Here is a 19,822-nt window from a genome sequence, read left to right as displayed (position 1 = left end):
CCATAACAATTGAAATGAACACCCACTAGGATGTTTTTCTCATCATTCAACTTGGAATATGTGTCCCATGACCATGGCCTTATATATATATTTACATGAATTTTTAACTAGGGATGTTATAGAAAGACACTTGACCCTAGCTAGTAGGGGAGATGATATATTGCGGGCAGTTATATGATGAGACATAGAGTGACCTCAGGAGGAGAAAGATATGATTTACGTGCCAGGATTCATGGGTGCCAGGATACTAGTGCACCAAGGGCAAGGCCCATTACATAGATACTTTCTCAGACAACGAGTTGGAGGAAGATGCTGAGCTAATGGATGATGCAGGTGATGGTGGGCATCAAGTTTTTGGAGTATGATTCCCACCTCCCTCTCCTAGAGGAGCTCCTTTCCTATCTACAAGAGGATTCATTGCATCACCTCAGGGAGTACCAAAGTAATTAACATTGAGGATCAAGGGTACAGTGCAGGGAAAGCATGTGTAAGTATTGGTGCATAGTGAGGCTACCCATAATTTTTTTGATGCATAGATGGTAGAGAGGAGGGGGATAGACATCGAGGCTTTTGAGGGCTTCTCCGTTCTCGTACCTAGGGACAGGACTATGCAGTGCACCCGATATGTCCCCAACATGACTGTGACGATGGGGAACTACTTAATGAAATATCATTTTTTTTGTTGATGTGCCAGGCATTAATGTGGTGATGGGTGTCCAGTGGCTCTACTCTTTGGGCGTGTGACCACGGATTGGAGGAGGTTGGAGATGGAGTTCATATGGACATATGGGAAGTTTGTGGTACTTAGGGACATGCATTCGTACCCGCCTCATACAGTGTTGGCACATAAGATGGAGGAAGGATAAAGAGTGGGTTATGGAGCTTAGGATTTCAGAGGCAAGATCTCAGCCATGACCACCCCATCCAGACATTCAAGCTATCTTAGATAGGTATTCGATAGTTTTTGGAGACATTCCCCGAGGTTGACCACCAGACCGAGGGTTTTATCACACAATTGAGATGGAAGAGGGTGTACACGTTGTCATCATGACACCCTACCATCATCCCAAGGCATATCAGGATGAGATTGAGTGAGCTATACAAGAGCTATTGAGGTTGGAGCACATCAAGCCCAACTCTAGTCATTTTTCCTCTTCATTGACGTTGGTAAAGAAGAAGGATGGGACCTTGCACATGTGAATTGATTACAGAGCCTTGAACAAGAAGACCCTAAAGAATAGATATCTAATTCTATACATAAATGAGCTGATGGATGAGCTCAGAGGGGCCAATTTCTTCACCAAGATATACTTATGCTTGGGGTATCATCAGATTCGAGTGAAGGAGCAAGATATCCTGAAGACATCCTTTCAGTGTAACTATGGACACTTCAAGTTTTTGGTGATGCCCTTTGGGCTAACCAAAGAATCAACTACCTTATAGTCTTTCATGAACCATGTGTTTCACAAGAATTTGTGCAAATATCTATTGGTCTTCTTTGACAACATTCTGATATATAGCAGGACATGGCAGGATAATTTGCAGCATGTAGAGGAGGTATTATGCATCCTAGAGGAGAAACAATTATATGCCAAGATTTCCAAATACAAGTTTTGACTAACATAGATGTTATACCTTGGCCACATCATCGGTGAGGATGGGGTGCGAATAAATCATGAGAGAATTCAGGTCATCCTGGATTGGCCTACACCTAGGAATGTGACAAAGTTAAGGGGATTCATTGGCATGTGTATTTATTACAAGAGGTCTGTGAGGGTATTTTCACATCTAGCTGTGCCTCTTACTGATTTAACAAATAAGGTGGCATTTGACTTGTCTGAGAAGGAACATGAGGCTTTTGAGTGCCTCAAATAGGTGATGAGTAGTTTCCTAGTATTGGTCTTTCCAGATTTCTCACAACCTTTTATGTTGAAGTGTGATGCCTCTCGAGAGGGACTTGGGGATGTTTTGATGTAGTAGGCTCATTCCATTGCATTCGGGAGAATAAATTTACAAAAGCATGAGAGGTTGTAATCTATCTATGACAAAGAGATGTTGACCATCATGCATGTGTTGGCTAAGTTTCGGCAGTAACTAGTCAGAAACAAATTCAAGGTTAAGAATGAACACAATAATCTTTGGTTCTTCCTCGAGTAGAAGTGACTAAATGAGAGGTAGCAGAAATGGGTCAGGAAATTGTAGGCATATGATTTTTACATTGAGTATGTCTATGGCCGGAAGAATGTATTAGCAGATACACTATCCAAGAGGCCTGCGACTTTCTCTCCCATGTGTATTGATCACGAGTGGAGGGACCAACTATTTGTTGAGTATTCTAAGGACCAATGTGCATGTGAGATTCTAGATTGCATGGCAGGTGAAGATAGGTACAGGGTGATGAATGAGGTGATCTATTACAAATATCAAATTTACTTGCTACCTGGCTCCTAATTGTCAGAGAAGATTGTGCATGCTGCACATGATCATGCATTCACAAGACATTAGGGGTTTGCCAAGACTTATAGGATTATTCGATAGATCTTCACCTAGAAGGGCCTCAAGGAGGATGTATTGAGGCACGTCAGAGAGTGTGATACCCACCAAAGGAATAAGAGGCAACTTACACACCCAACCGGGTTACCTCAACCTCTCCTAATTCCTAATGGGAAGTGGGAAAGTGTGTATGTGGACTTTATCAAAATATTTCCAGTAGTGTAGGGGAAGGATTGCAATTATGTAGTAATTGACAGGCTGACCAAGTACGCCCACTTATTTTCCATACCCTCTTGGTATTCAGGCTCACAGGTGACTGATTTATTTTTCATGGAGGTGTTTCAGCTACATGTTCTTCCCAAGACCATAGTTAGGGACATAGATAACAAGTTCATGGGGGGATGTTGCAAGGAGTTATTCCGCCTTGTGGGGACTAAACTCACACCTAGTACGAGTTACCAACCACAAACAGAAGGTCAAACAAATATCATGAACAAATGGCTAGAAGGGTACTTGTGTAATTATGTCATCGGGAAATAGTGGGCATGGGTGAGGTGGCTTGATATGGGAGAGTATTGTTACAACACTGCCCATCACATGTCTATAGATATGTCTCCATTTTTTGCTTTGTATGGTTATGATGCATTGACTTTCACTAAAATGGTTTTTGGAGATAGAAGGGCCCCAAGGGCCAAATATTGGATCCAAGGGATCTAATACATCCTTAGAGCTCTCAAGGACAATTTTTAGATAGCCCAAAACCAACAAAAATTATATTCAGATCGAGGTTGAGTAGAGAGGAAATTTGAGGTTGGGGACTTAGTATTTCTAAGGCTCCAACCCTATAGGTAGTCCACACTAAATTAGAAGGGAGAAGAGAAGTTGAAGTTATGATTTTATGGGCCCTGCAGAGTAGCCAGATGAGTTGGGGAGGTAGAATATGATCTAGAGCTCCAACCACAGAGCAAGGTACACAACGCTTTCCATGTTTCTTTCTTGAAGTAGGAATTATGGAAGCAGGTCAAAGAAGCAACTAAGTTACCCCCTTTTCATAATGAGGGGTATTTTGTATTGGAACCTGAGGCCATTTTGGAGGCAAGGGAGAGGAAGCTTAGAAATAGATACGTCAAGGAATTTCTCGTGAATTGGAAGGACCTACCTGGTGAGGATGCTACTTGGGAGGGGGAACAGATACTTGAACACCCATCACTATAGTTTCTTGAGGGAAAGAAACATCTTGGTGGGGAGAGCTATGATATTCCCACTTAGAAAACTTTTCTAAGTGAAATACAATTTTGCACAATTTTGACATTTTGGCTTCTAAACTTAGGAAAAGTGGGTTGAGAGGATCAAACTTGAATTTTTCAAGGAAAATGGGTTCCCCAAAAATTAGGAAAGAAGAAAATTAGAGAGAAGTGGGAGGTGGGGATCACGCCCAAAAAGGGGAATTCATACCCCCTTGAGCAATTTGACTTGGTGAAGTGAGAGAAGAGGGAATTCAACTTGGCGGGGTCCCACTTAGAGGAATTATTAGTGAACACAATTAAATAGAGGGAAGGAGCATTATTTTGGGCCTTTTTATAATTTGAGAATCAAACCCCTTGTACACTTGAGTTGTTGATCCAAGTCTACACTATGTTGTTCAACATAAGAGATTTCCAAGCAGGGATCACAACTCCATCTTGAGTGGACTTTGAGTGCCACTCTAGAGGAGATTTCCTTCACACTTCAGAGTTGTTTTGGGACCAATTTGCAAGCATATTCAGTGACTAATTAGAGAAGACTGGGTGCATAATAGGCCATTTTGGTGTTGAGCTAATTCTAGGATTTTTAGGATTGATTTCTTAGTGTATTTGCTCGAGATTCCAAGTGAATTGCATGGCTAATTTTGGGTGCTATTAACTGGGCCGAGTTTACCTTTCTATGCCCACACAATTCATAGAGGGGGTTGCACATGGGAGAGGATTGGTAGGGAATTTGGATTTGGACTTGTCTAGGGGATATAGGAGGAGGATTGGAGGAATTGCTCAACATTTTGGAGGTGTTTTTGGCAGCTGATTTCTTATAGATAGAATTACCCAACTAGTAGAGGAGCTCACTAAAATTGGGGTAATTCCAAAAAGTTGGAACTAGAAGCAACCCTTTCTGAGTATTTTTTTGGTTATTTGAGGGGAGTCCAAGATAAATTTGGCGAAATTTTTTTAGCACTCCAAATAGGGGTCCCTTTCCAACTAGCAAATGCAAAATTTTAGGGACAACACAAAAGATTGAGGAGGAAGCATTACATAGCATCAAAGAAACATGTTTCTCACCTAGGATTTTTCTAGCTTTCTTTGGCAAGCCCAAGTGCACTTATTCCATACATTTGTACTCTCGTTTTTAGTAATAAAATGGCTCGGCTTGGTTCAATTTTTGGCTAAATTGTTGGTGTCTAATTGTTTGTTAAGTTTTGTGTGTTGCATGATGGAATTTGCTTTGTTTATCACTATTATTTCCTATTAGGAATATTACACTATTTATAGGCCTCATTTTGAAATGTAAAAGGGGGTGAAAAATATTGGATATAGGGGAAACTTTGGCAAAATTTTTGCAGAAATGTTGAGAGGTCTTGAAGCAATCTTGGGGAAAATTATGAAATAACTCTTGGGTTGTTTGTATTTTCTCATCATGTATGTTTCATACCCATCTTATGTTTTGAAGTTTACTAACAATTAAATAAATTTTACACAATTTCCATGGCACTTTGAGTTGTAAACCTGATTTTTTGTGTAAATCGTGTAGAATTGAATGAGAACTAATAACTGGAATGAATTTTGGCATCAATAGATGGTTTGTTCCAATTTTGCTAGATCTATCAAGTTATTTTGAAGAGTATCTTGACTCTTTTGATATTTCCTACAAGGGTTTTACAATAAAATGGTAAATTTCAAAATTATATGCTTTCTAATCGTTGAATTCTTAATTTCCGAGCTTCCCACCAAGTCCTAGTTGATTTAAAAGAATTCTTAGTTCCCACTTTAAATTGGGTAAGGCATGATTCTCCAAATTTCATCCATATTTTTCATTTTCAACCTTTTATGTCAAACTTAAAGGTTATGAATGCTCCTACTTAAGATCAACAGAAACACAACCCAACAAATGCATTTAATATCTAGTGGTTTTTCCCTCAATCTTAAATCCCAAACATATTTCAAAACTTAACAAAAATTCAAGTTGAATTCGAAGAACATTTAAGCATATTTTAAGCACTTGCTTTCAAGAACATGTCATGAGTGTTAAATACGAATTGTGAATTGATTTTTTGAGATACTTGTGATTTTCATTTTGTTGGATTGATTTGCTTACATTACACTACAAAAAGGTTCAAAAAGGTTCACAACTGCGTAGAGATTTAAATACAATGGATGTGATAATTTTGTTTATGTAATCTCATTTTCTTGTGACACTTATAGGGGAAAATGAGAATGCACACATCTTGAACATAACATTAAATTCTTTCATAATAAATGAGTTCATGTTCAAATATGTAATCTCATTTTCAGGTGACACTTATTGGGGAAAATGAGAATGCATGCATCTTGAATATAACATTAAATTCTGTCATAATAAATGAGTTCATGTTCAAATTACACAATCATTATCAATGAAATATTTAAAATAACAAATTTAAATACACAATTTTATTTTCCTGGATTTGATTCATCCTACCTCTCAACCATTGTTATGTCAAGGAACTTGAACTATGAGATTGAAGTCACAATTCTCCAAAACAAAATGAATCACATTTGCAATAACAGGTGCCCATAGACAAATTTAGCTAGAACATTTTCAAAATAGAGGGGAAAATATGATCACAAATAGATGTTCTCAAGCTTTGCAATACAAGATAGTGTAGTGTGACTTTGGGGAACCAACACTATTGATGAAATATCACTAGCATCGTGATTTTTATCAATCTATTTTTAAGTCATTGGTGTGTTAAAAAAGATAAACTTTGATACTCAACATAAAAGTTACTGTAACTTTCACATGGACATATGGGGAAACAATTTCATTAGATTGATTCCATTGGGTCATTGAGTGGGACAACTTATTCTTTCCAAATGTTAGACACAATAATGGGAAAGACAGGAGATATGAAAGATCAGCCTTAAATGCATTATTATTCACAATGATACATATGTATACAAGTCTAGAGACCCTTGGTTTCATATTCCAAGTGGTCTCTTGGACTGCCTTTGGCTATTTAGCTTCCACACAAACCCTTAGAGGATTAGGTGTCCAACATTCCACCACTTAATCTGAAAGGGTATGTATGAGTCCAAGAAGAGACATGTATTACAAAATGTGCAAAAATATGCATGGCAGCACTAGGTTGAATGTGCTATCTGAAATGTTGGTATGAAGGGGGTGGTTTAAGGATGACCACCAACACTAGAATGCTTAATGTCATTCTCGGAACTCTTCCAAATCTCGAAAGAAATTGAAATATTTTGCTAGAGAAAGTGTCCCTAATGCTTTGGAGAGGGAGACCTTTAACCTAGAAAAGGGAGGTGTACGACCTGCAGTGGTTTAAGGATGATCACCAACTCTTGAACGGTTAATGAAAATCTTGTAACTCTTCCAGAACTAGCAAGAAGTTGAAGTATTCTACTAGAGTAAGTGTCCCCAATTCTTTGAAGAGGGAGAAGATCAATGTGAAAAGGGAGGTATTAACCCCACATAGATGGTTCAAGGCTGATTACCAACCAAAGGCATGCTCAGGGGCATCTCTGGCTACAACTCTGAATCTGGTATGGTAGGTTGTGGCTCAGGTTCGCTTGATGTGGCTTTGAAACTTGTATATGACCATCACTTCCTCCCTTGTTAGATACAAGGTGAGATGATGGAGAAAACTCAACTACAATACTACTCAATACTCTAAAACAAGTTCTGACATATGATTGAAATATATTCTTAGTTGTTGAAGCCCATTTCCAAGAAGCAATCCATCCAAGGTGAATCTTTGTTCTTGGAGGAGGCTTGTTTTTGAAGCATCTGTTTGAAGAATGAGTGATTTTATAACAATGCTCACATGCATGAAGATCAAAACATTGATCTTTTCTGTCACAATGTTGGAATTTCAGATTCTATTGTGGCTGTTGTGGAAGAGGAGTAGGATCTGGAATAGTTGAAGATGAATTTTCTTACAGAAATCCAATGCTATGGAACTGAATGGGCTTTGAGTAATATGGAATATGAAAAGACACATCCTTGTCATATCTAAGACTAGTTTTGTGATTGTTATGGAGAAGCTCTTCCCAAGGTCTCATGATGGGCTTGGGAAGTATATGATGAATTTCTGCTTCTTTTTACGAATCTTCGCCTTCATTAGGTACTGAATGTGAATCAATATGAACCTTACTGACTTCATCACTTGCTGGCTATTGATGGGTGTCTTTATCAATGTTCTGAACAAAAATAGGTTCAGAATGATGTTTATTTTATTGTAGCTCTTCTTGTTGGAATTGAGATTCGAGTTGTAAAAACTCTATCTTTTCTTGCGCATCTTGTAGACATGTTTAAACGTCAGCAAGAGTGGCTTTACTTATTATGGTTGTGTCTACAACGTTGGACAGGATCAGAGTGCTTAATAACTCAGAGAACTCATTAGGTCTGGCCACTGTCTTAGCAAAAAATAAAGACTCTAGTGGAAGCTATAAAAGGCTTAATAAATTAAAAGTATCAGCATTTTATAGAAAATACACCATTGCTTCTTGCAGATAGGGTCATTGGTGCATCACAATTTTTTTTCTCCACTCATTACATCTCTCATCAATTGAATGTAAATGCTGGGAGGACGCACTACTCGTATTACCGATAAACATTATACTTTTGCTCCTCGTTTTTCAGAATTCTTTTCAAAACTTTAACACCAAGAAAAAAGTCTTGATAACCCTTCCACTTGTATATTCACTTGGACAATGTAATAATAGCCTTTCAAGCAATCAATAAGTACAAGTTTGAATATATTTGTTTCGCACGTTGATAAGTTGAATCAAAGATTCCTCTAGAGATGTAAGAAGAGTGGGCACACGAGCATATGCCTTCTCCACATCATTGAGGATTGAAAGTAGGTCAATTTTTTCCTAAATCTCAGTACTCTTTAAATTCCTTTGTGGATATTCTTCAGTTGTCAATGAAGTCATCTAAGCTCTGTTTGAAGTGAAATGAAATCCTGCAATTTTTTATGTATAGAGGAATGATATCTGGTGATTAGGCAGACATAACATAATGGAAAGTCAGCAGAGGGAGAAAGAAACCGTGGCGGAAGAAGTGTTTGAAGGGAACAATGAGATTAAATCCATAGAAGAATGGCTAAAGAAGGCAGAAGACCTGTCACCTAATGGTTGAGGAGACGTGGTCTCTCATAATTTCTTCCTGTCGGTACGATTCGATCTCGATGGAGTTATATAGTTTTCGGGGTTATATGACCGGGAGCTATACGGATGAGATATGTGATGTTCTTAATAATGATCCAGGACAAGAAAATGATGTCATTAAATCAATCAAGAAGCACATCAGAAATGAGAACACCAAGATCCAGATTATTGCACTAACTCTGTTAGAGGCTCTTATAAAAATCATGGCGATAATGTTCATCAACAAGTAGTTGAACAAGATGTAAATGATTTATTGTGTGAGGGAGTAGAATTTATTCCACGTCGAGAGAGTTCTACTCCAATAATCACACCTCTACACACACAAGCAATAACTTACCCGTCTCAAACCTATGGATCTCCAGGCTATGAAAATGAAGCATTTGAGACATCCCTGGCATTTGATCTTCCTAGTCTCAACTTGATGTCGCAACACAGAGGAGATTAGTGGATGAAGCGTGAGGTTTAACACGCACATTCACGCACACACCATTGAACTGCAATCACACCGTTCAACACCTCCAGACATCCATTTGACACAGCAAATCACTTCAATCATCGCACCAGTTTAACCTTCTACGCACCAAGAGGCAAAGCAATACCTTAATGTAGCAAGAATTTCTTATAGAGGAAGAGAATCATTGAGTAGAGTGGCACACAGAGTAATGAAGCAGTGTGCTAGAGCGCCGAGGTGCCGCAAAGTAACATTCGAATATTTCTATAAATAGAGAAATGACAGACAAATTCTGGAAAGGATGCAAAGCTCCTTTCAAAAGCTGACATAATCTGAAAATGCCCACTCATGACCTGCACCGTGATACCATGTTAGACACAACAATAACGAAGAATATTAGACACAACAATGACGAAGATATCTCCAATGACGAAGATAGAAGATATGAAAGATCAACCTTGAATTCATTATTATTCACAATTATACATATTTAGACGAAGATATCTCCCATGACTAAGATATATCATAGATCAACATTGAATCCATTATTATTCACAATTATACAAATTCATTATTATTCACAATTATACATCTTTATATAACTTTAGCATTCACAATTATACAAATTCATTATTATTCACAATTATATATATTTATATAACTCTAGTAACTTTTGGTTTCATATTCCAAGTAGTCTCTTAAACTCTTTTTAGTTGTTCAACTTCCACACCCACCTTGATTGTGAAGTCTTAAAAAATTAACCCTTTAGTTGTTCAACTTCCACACCAACCCTAATTGTGAACCCTTAAAAAATTAACCCTTAATTTGGTTGTTCAACTTCCACACCAACCCTGATTGTGAACCCTTAAAAAATTAACCCTTTAATTATTCAACTTCCACACCAACCCTAATTGTGAACCCTTAAAAAATTAACCCTTTAATTGTTCAACTTCCACACCAACCCTAATTGTGAACCCTCCCTTAGAAAATTAAGGCTTAAAAAATTAAGTTTCCAACACCAACAACAAATCAACAAATTTATAGATAAATTACCTTGCAAACCCACTCTTTACCCAACCTTATTACAAGTATGCGTTAACCCAACATGCTTCATGTATCTCCATCTTATGTATAATTTCACTTATCTCTCACATAATTATTAATTCCACAACGTAAAAATATTAATTATAGCAATATAAAATACAATTAATAAATATGATCAATTGTTATATTAATGGCAGCGCAGGGAGTCCGCGAAGCATCCGTTCTGATATTTTGTAAAACATGAAGCAAAAGTTATATTAGCCCACATCGAGGACACAGCAAGCCAAAGGCTCTCTGTATCTTTGACTCCTGCTGCAACATATGTTGATTTAGGAGGCGATGCAAAAGGTTTTAAAAGAAAACCGAAGGTAGCGATATTCGTAAATATGATTTCAATGGAGACACTATTCTGTATCTTCAAAACCAACTTTTCCACGCTCCACTAACATATGTGCTTGTATTCAAAATGAAAAGAAGATGATGGCATCCTTGTCAAATTGAAATTATTTGCCAACAACTTTTGCCTTCGAGACAGACGCAATTGCATATCGACATCGGTTTTCCATGGTGGGAATTTAAGACAAAATAGACTTGTCTACAGTACAAATCATTATATGTTACAGAGAAAAACAACAGAAAAAATGTTTTGTTCTTCAGATCCTTAGAGAAATTAGTTCTTAAATAGAAAAGCAGTATTACATATGCAGTTAATAAATTATTCTTAGATCGAAGAGCAGTATCAAGGATTCAGTTAACTAATTATAAATAGAGTATAGAGTATTAGTATTAAGGATTTATGTTATTATGTTATCTGTGCATTTACCTGTTGAATTGATTTCTTCATTGTTTTTTTCTTTAGCCTTGTCTTTCTATTACTAATAGCTAATCCTTCTATTACTGAGTTTAGTTTAGTTAGAAGAGTAAAGATTTTTCTGTCCATTTATAAAATGCCCAGTATTGTTTACAATTCGACGGATATAGATATGAGAAAAGTATATCATATGCAGGCTTCAAGGCTCTCATTAATAAATACGGCTTTCATTAATAAATAAATGAAACATAATACAAATAAATTCCTACAAATACATAATACCTATACCTATTACCTACAAATACATAATACCTATACCTATTGTATTAGCAGTATTATCATTGAAATTGCATTCAAAATACCTTAAAAAAAAATACAACAATTTAATGGATGAGGGAGATACAAATTTATATTTTGTATAAGTATTGATTTATACATATTTATCATCTGTCTTTAAATAATAGGATTGCAGGAATGTAATAGAAGTAACCGGTAGAAGAGAAAGACTCAAGATGCAAAGCATTGAAAACTAAACAAATTCCAAGACTCAAAGAGAAAGAGTCAAGATGCAGAGCATTGCAAACTAAACAAATGTCAGTATGAGGAATTTAGTTGTGAATCTGGAAGGATACATTCCACAATCGATTTCCATCGGCCCCTACCAGCATTGGAGATCTAGTTCTGCTCTGGAGATCTGAGTTCAGATCTCAGTTCTTTCTTTGAAATGGACCGCCAAAAACTGGAGGCTAAAATCTTTTGCTTCATATTGAATACATGCTTGCATACGAGTTCTGCAGACATGCTTCCATACGAGCAAACCAAACAAATGTCAGTATGAGGAATTTAGTTGTGAATATGGAAGGATACATTCCACACTCAATTTCCATCGGCCCCTACCAGCATTGGAGATCTAGTTCTGCACTGGAGGTCTGAGTTCAGATCTCAGTTCTTTCTTTGAAATGGACCTCTACAAACTCGAGGCTAAAATCTTCTACTTTATCCTGAATACATGCTTGCATACGAGTTCTTCAGACATGCTTCCATACCAGTTCTGCAACTTTTAGAAGACGGGTATGAAGGGTAGTTTTGAAGAGTTCTACAACATTTATAAGGAAGTATGAAGCCTTCTACACAAGAAGGAAATGCTTGCACAACTGTGCACAAGTAGAAGATTATTAGCCACCGCTTTCCCCGCTATTAGCGAGTAGCAAATTATCAACAAGTAGCATATTCTCATCCACCGCTTGCATACGAGTTCTGCGAACATGATTTCATATGAGTTCTGCAGCGTTTAGAAGACATGTATCAAGGATAGTTCTGAAGAGTTCTTCAACCTTTAGGAGGAAGTATGACGCCTTCTGCCCAAGAAAGCGGTGCTTGCTGAGTTGTTCGGAAGTTTGACACCTTCTACCCAAGAAGGCGGTGCTTGCAGAGTTGTTCACAAGTAGCAGATTATCAACCACCGCTTGTCCAACTATTCCAACTATTTCCAAGTAGAAGATTATCAACCACCTAGTAGGTCGGGTTGCCACATTTAAATTCAATATTGAACATTTTTATAATATAACCAGTGAAGAACTTTATAATAGAACCAGTGCACACGAAACAATTAATGTTAACATTACGTTATTGGAAATGTTCATTAAAAGTTAATGAATTAATATTAACATTACGTTATTGGAAATGTTCATTAAAAGTTAATGAATTAATATTAACATTACGTTATTGGAGAGAAACTCGAAATACATACATGTTCACTTAATCTTCTTAGTGTAAGATACTTGTGGCTCTTCTTATAGTAAGAAATTTGTCAGGAGAAAGAGATTCACTTATTGTAAGATATTTGTTGCTAGGAAGAGGTCAAATAAGATGGTAAATTTAAAACTATATTCAAAATTTAGTTAAAACAATTGCATAAAATAACATTTTCAAATTTTGATTTCAGAAGTTCAACACAGTTAAAACAATCGCATAAAATAACATTTTCAAACTTTGACTTCAAAAGTTTTCAAACTTTGACTTCAAAAGTTCAACACAGAGAGACAATTCTCATTATCAAGGGTGGGGTTTTCAAACTTTGACTTCAAAAGTTCAACACAGAGAGACAATTCTCATTATCAAGGGTGGGGTTGATCACCTCCTTATAGTATCTGAGCTTCCTTTTACCCTTCAACTCCTTATCATCCCACAACTTGTCCTTAAAATTAGAGGTAATAGTATCTTTGACACTATCCTTGCTTCCCATGATGATGTCCTCCTTAATCCCCCAATGGTTGAGCCAGGATTGGGCATCCTTATGCCACCCGCGCTTGAGGCAAAGGTGACGGTTTTGACTAAAGTTAGAAACAATTTTTGGAGCCTCTTGGATTCCATGTTGTAAAGATTCTTCTTATACATCAGAGATCTAAACATAGTTGTACTTTCAATGGGGGACAAACCATCTTCGATCAAGAGGATAGGATAGGGAGTATTTCCCTTGATCTTTAGGTTGTAGGTTATTTAATTGCTCTTGAATCATCTCAATCTTTCTCCACAACTATCTTTCTTATAGATCAGGTATCTAAACAAAGTTGTACTTTCAATGGGGGACAGACCATCCTCGATCAAGAGGATAGGATAGGGAGTATTTCCCTTGATCTTTAGGTTGTAGGTTATTAATTTCTTTTGAATCATCTCAATCTTTCTCCACGACTCTCTTGATACACTGCAACCCAAAACTTCACATTCGTATAAGAAAATTAGGGTGGAGAGAGCTTTTTTTTACACCAAATGCAAAGATTGATCCACTTACAATTGTTTTCAAGCCCATAATAAGCTTTCCAACCTCCAGTAATCCTTTTTTGGATGCTACAATTCGAGAGGTGATGACGAAATTCTATACCAAAGTATTTGTAAAACCTACTCTAAACAATGGTTATCATAAACGAAATTGCCATGGGTGATCTTTTTGAAATAACTGAAGTAATTGTAAAATAAATAATTATAATGAATATAATAGTTAAATATGATATCAAAATCATATGATTTTAACATTCATCTCTATAATTTCTTCTTAAATGATTAGTGTAAATATTTTGTTTTTTAAATCCTTTTCAATAATTATTCTTGAAATTTGATAATTTAATGAGTGGTGAAATCACAATTTTATAAATTTTGAATACATAAATATATTCAACACTCTCAAATACCCCATGGTATTAGAATTATCCATTTTTCATAATTAAAATATTTCCAACTATCAATCTAAAATTGAGTGGAATTAGAATTATCCGTTTTTCATAATTAAAATATTTCCAACTATCTTTCTAAAATTGAGTGGAATTAGAATTATCCCATTTTCATAATTAGAATATTTCCAACTATCTTTCTAAAATTGAGTGGAATTTAAATAAATTGATAAAACAAACAAAAATTAAAAAATAATAATGATATGCAATAAAATCTAAATACAAAATACAAAAGTAATATGAAACAAAATCTAATCATAAAATAAAATTTGGTGCAGTAAAATTTAATTCGAAAATTATTAACAAAATATAATATCAGAATTGTGACTTTAGAATTTTTTTCCATAGATTTTTTTTAAATAATATATTGATGATGATGATGATGATGGTTAACATCCACTGAGACCAAACTTTGGTCTATCGGACCTAAAGAAACGAATTATTTAGTTTGATTTAAGACTTTATTCCTATGCTCAAAAAGCTTGGAGAGAAGCCTTCCAAGCTCACTGTAGTTTTGACAATGTAAAAGGCTAGGAAGGTCACTATTGCAACAAATATTTTGAAACTGAGATGTAATGTAGTTGTACATGGGGCACTCTAAGAGGAAGTGATTTTCATCCTCGATTTTCATATTCTCACAGAGATGGCATAACCTTTCCATCCATGGTGTTTTAGGAACTGCCCAACGATCTATTTCACTATGAAGCTCATGAGGGTTCGTTCTAATCTTGGCTGTATTAATTTTCTTCTTTGAGCTAGTTAAAACAGAGAGATACTTTTGATCTTGTAGGGTGGGGTTGATGACCTCCTTATAATATCTTAATTTTCGTTTAACTGCTAAATCTTTCTCACACCACATTTTTTCTTTGAACTTAGAAGTAACAATATTTTTAATGTTATTAATGTTTTGTAATGCAACATTCTCGTCGATCTCCCAATGGTTTAACTAGGCCCTGGTGTCTTTATAACAACCTCGTTTGAGCCTTAGGTGGTTTTGGTTGGAATGTAAAGCTATCTTAGGAAGTCTATGGTCTCCTATGTTATTGAGTTTGTGCTTGTACAGCAAAAGCCTAGTCATAGCTAGGCTCTTGATAGGGGAAAGACCCACTTCTATAACGAGAATAGAATAGGGTGTGTTGCTCTTAATTTTGAGGTTATACGTTATAAAATGCTTCTGGATTTGATTAATTTTTCTCCAGGATTCTTTAGATATGCTACAACCCCAAACCTCACATTCATATAAGATAACTGGAGTGACTAAAGTTTCAAAGACGAACTTCTTTCTATCCCACATTACGAGGTTTGCCATTTTACAATTATTTTCAAGACCAAAATAAGATTTCTGTTAGCTTTGCTATATAATGATAATTTTCTAAGGTCAGAGACAAGCTTGGTCTGCTTGGTTGTGCTCAAAAGGATTCCACATTGATCACTTCCTCCTTTCTTCCTCTATCCCGCTTATTCTCCTTCATCTTCGTTTCCTTTGTTTTTCCTATAAACCCGACAAATAACCCCTTTGGCCTTAGCCCCAAGCACCAAAAGCCCAAACCCTCATAAAACCCTGTCATACACCCTCGCGTTCTTTCTAAAACCTTTCATCGTTTCCCCCACCGTTGTTTCCCTCCCGCAGATCCAACGGCTCCCGTCACGCCCGATAAAGCGACCCGCTCGACCTTTCCCAACCGTCTGATCACCTCCGAAACGATCCGAAGGCATTTGCTCTCATCGCGCCGTCCACTCAATTGAACGTTAGCACACGATGAGAGCAATTTTTCTCTCTCATCTGCCGCTACGTGTCAATTGATGAGTGGCATCGCGCGACCCCATCCTTTTACCTCTTAATGCCCAAAAACGGTGCGATCAATACCATTACCGCCCAACTGAACTGCTCCCGCCCGATAACAACCACGTAACTTCGCCTCCCGATCACCATTCGATCTCGACGCCTAAGATATAGTGGCCCAAATTCAACCCGCTCCCACCTTGTCCGATATCCTCCACCGAGCCATCTCTGTTGTCCATTTCCCCGATCCGTTGGCCATCCTTTTGGTTCATCCATATCCTCCACTTTCCCATGTAGTCCTCGTCCTCTGACCACTCCGTTTGCCTGAAGGAGGAAGGTAACCAACTTGCCAATAGCAGTCACAGTAAATCCCCAACAACCATATTTAACAAAAGGCATAGCCAAGGGAGAAAAGGACAGAGCACGACCCTATAACTACATTTATCAGTTATGGAACTCCATTGGTATGAGCACTCCAACTGCCTAAGAGGACAACACAGCACTTGAACAGATCGAATTTATCCACTACAACAACCAAACACATTCAGAGACTCCACCAGGTCGATTAATGCAGTTGGTTGTCAATTATGACCCTTCCATACCTAAATGGCCAAGTTCCCTTGTAATGTAAACTATAAAGACCCAGAAACACGATGTAATCGAGGTTGGTGGTTGGCATTTTGATGTAAGGTTCAACTTCTGGAGACTATAGATATCTTGTCACTTGCAGCGTCTCATCTTCATTTTTAGCTAATACAAACTTCTCTTGTTGTTAATTGCTCACTTTCCATTTTCCTCTGTTCTAAGCTTTTGCTTGATATGTTGTATTCTTGATCTTTTGAGCTTTGACACCAGATAACTGTCATCTTATCCCTATGTTAGATTGTTGAATGTATTATTGAATAGGTCACTTAGGTTTCTTTCTATCTGATGCAGGAGCGCTATCATCTTGTCTGTGCATTAGTAGAATAGATTTACAGGTTTCTTTACTAGTTGCAGCCGGCCATCACATGGTCTTGTGTATCTGTTGGTATGGTTAGTATTCTCCATTTTCACCTAATATCTAAACTGTGAGCATTGGTGGTCTAAAGCCTTGTGGTTTGAGGGTGTTCACGCATGTCTGGAGTGAAACAAAGTAGAAGTGGTTATCTCGCTTGAACCAAACCTTCATTCCTTCCATTAAACCTGCAAAAGTAGTTGAATTTATATGTTACTAGGCATCTCCGAGCTACAACCTAGGAGATTTTCTTAGAATCCTAACCTAATTGGCGTCATTGCCAGGGAGAGGAGATTGAAGCTCAGCTTCCCTAGGAAAATGACACAAATCTAGCTTTGATGATAGACAAATTCTAGACACATTTTTGGTTGTAATCATCTATCTGGTGACTCTACTGGAGGAAGAACCTTTTGGTGACTCTACATCATAGTTCTGGCTCAGTTTGTGAGGCATACTCGGAGAAATCCTCAGAAATCACCCGCTGACCTAGTGCCTGACCCTGAGAAGATTGTCAAGCAGAGAAGAACATCATAGAAAGGAGCATCAAGATCAGGTAAGCCTAAACAATTTTATGTATCTCTATAAGAAAGGCTTGTAGCTGAGCATGCACATGTTGAAAATCTAGAGCCTAGCATTATCAGTGAAGAAATATTTCGAGAGATCAATAAAGCTCCTTGTTCAATAAGTTCCCCTTTGGATCTCAGTCCAAACAAAACCTCCCCTACAGTCCATCATTTTCCTTGAGCCCTATCATTCGTTCCTCAGCTCCCTACCTTCCAAACTGCCAGTATCCTTCCATCTACCCCAGTCATGGCAGGCCCACAAGCAGCCACCAAAATGGAAAGAATCATAGCTGCTAGGTATGGACCCCTGGTTCTGCCTGTTCCTTTGAATGCCTTGCCTGCAGGAAAGTATCAGAAATACATGCCTAAGTTCACTGGTACAAAGGGAGTAACAGCTGAAGAACACCTTGAGTCATTTTACAGCTATGCTAATAACCTAGATATCAATGAAGATGATGTGTGGATGAGGGTATTTGTCCAAAGCCTTGATGGGGAGGCTAGAAAATGGTTTAGAGAGCTAACCCATAGGTCTATAACAAACATTGAAGCATTAGATTATGTGTTTTTAAAGCAATGGGGAGACAAGAAAGACCTGCTATATTACCATACTGATTTTGGCAACCTGAAAAGGGAAAATGGGGAATCATTGTCTGATTTTAATAATAGATTCAATCATATGTATAGAAAGATACCACCTGAAGTAAAGCCTACCCCCACCTCTGCCAAACTCACCTATGCCAATGCTTTTGATTCTGATTTCTGCCTGCTATTAAGAGAAAGAAGATGTGCCACCCTAGCTGAAATGCAAGATGCAGCTTTAGAGGTGGAATCCAATATCATGGCTACAGAAAAGCTCAAAGGTCATGTTGATAGAAGGAGGCAGAGAGGTGAGACTTCCTCCTCTTCTTCATCTTCAAAGCCTAAAATAGACAAAATTACTAAAATGATAGAGTCACTAGCTGCTGCAATATCCAAACTGAAGGTTGAGCAGAGCTCTGGGAAGGCAAGGTTGCCTAATGCATTTTCTCCTAGAATTCCAAACCCATTCAGAAGAGCAAATGAACAATTTCAAATTGTTCAAAGAGGCAAAGAGGCCAGTGAAGAACAAAGGGTTAAGACCCATTCCAAAACATAGTCATGGAGGAGGAACAACTTAATGAATAGGATGAGATTCACTACATGGAAGACAAGGGTAGTGCTGCCTTTTTGACATTTGTTTCCTATGAAGAATCATTAATTAGGGACCAGGCCAGTCAAGAGTGGGACAGAGAAGTTGTTCTACAGACTGAAGACCAGTAAAGATATAACCTAAGATCAGGAACAAGTAATGTCAAAGAGAATCATGTCCAAAGAGCTATTGTCCCCACAAAGCAGCAAGTCAGCAAACAGAAAAGACCAGCAGCTGATCCCATAATCCTCAAAGCACCAGCTCAGAGGTAAGAGGTCTTGACAAGTCCCATTCCCCTTTCAGTTTTGAATCAGAAGTCCAGAAGTTGAAAATATCTGTACCTCTGATAGAACTAGAAAAGAGTGAGGTCTTTAGGAAGCCTATCCTTGAGGCCCTTGAGCTGGAAGCCACACAAGCCTCCACTGATTATGTCAATTTACAAGATGATAAACCTTCAGTTGTGCTCAACCCAATGAATGAACCTGCTGATGATAATTCTCCATCATTTTATGTCTCATTGACCATTCATGACAAAATCCTTCACAACTTCCTATTGGACACAAGAGCTAACCATAATCTGATGCCCAAAGCTGTCATGGAAGAATTAGGCCTTGATATTACCCGGCCTTATCATGACCTGTTCTCCTTTGATTCAAGGAAGGTAAAATGTCTGGGGTTAATCAAAGACTTGGCTATCACCCTAACTCAGCTGCCCGTGAAGAGCATGATGATGGACACTGTAGTAGAAGATGTCCCCCCTAAGTTTCGCATGCTGTTGTCTAGAGGGTGGATTAAGAGACATGGTGGGACATTACAAAATGACCTATCTTATGCCACTGTCCCAGTTTTTGGAGGAGAAAGCA

This window comes from Pinus tabuliformis, chromosome 9 (assembly GCF_031772625.1).
Source record: "Pinus tabuliformis cultivar Carrire ecotype Pingquan chromosome 9, CPIR1, whole genome shotgun sequence".
Lineage (NCBI taxonomy): Eukaryota > Viridiplantae > Streptophyta > Pinopsida > Pinales > Pinaceae > Pinus > Pinus tabuliformis.
The sequence above is the reverse complement of the archived record's forward strand: the minus strand, read 5'-3'. Positions refer to the sequence as shown.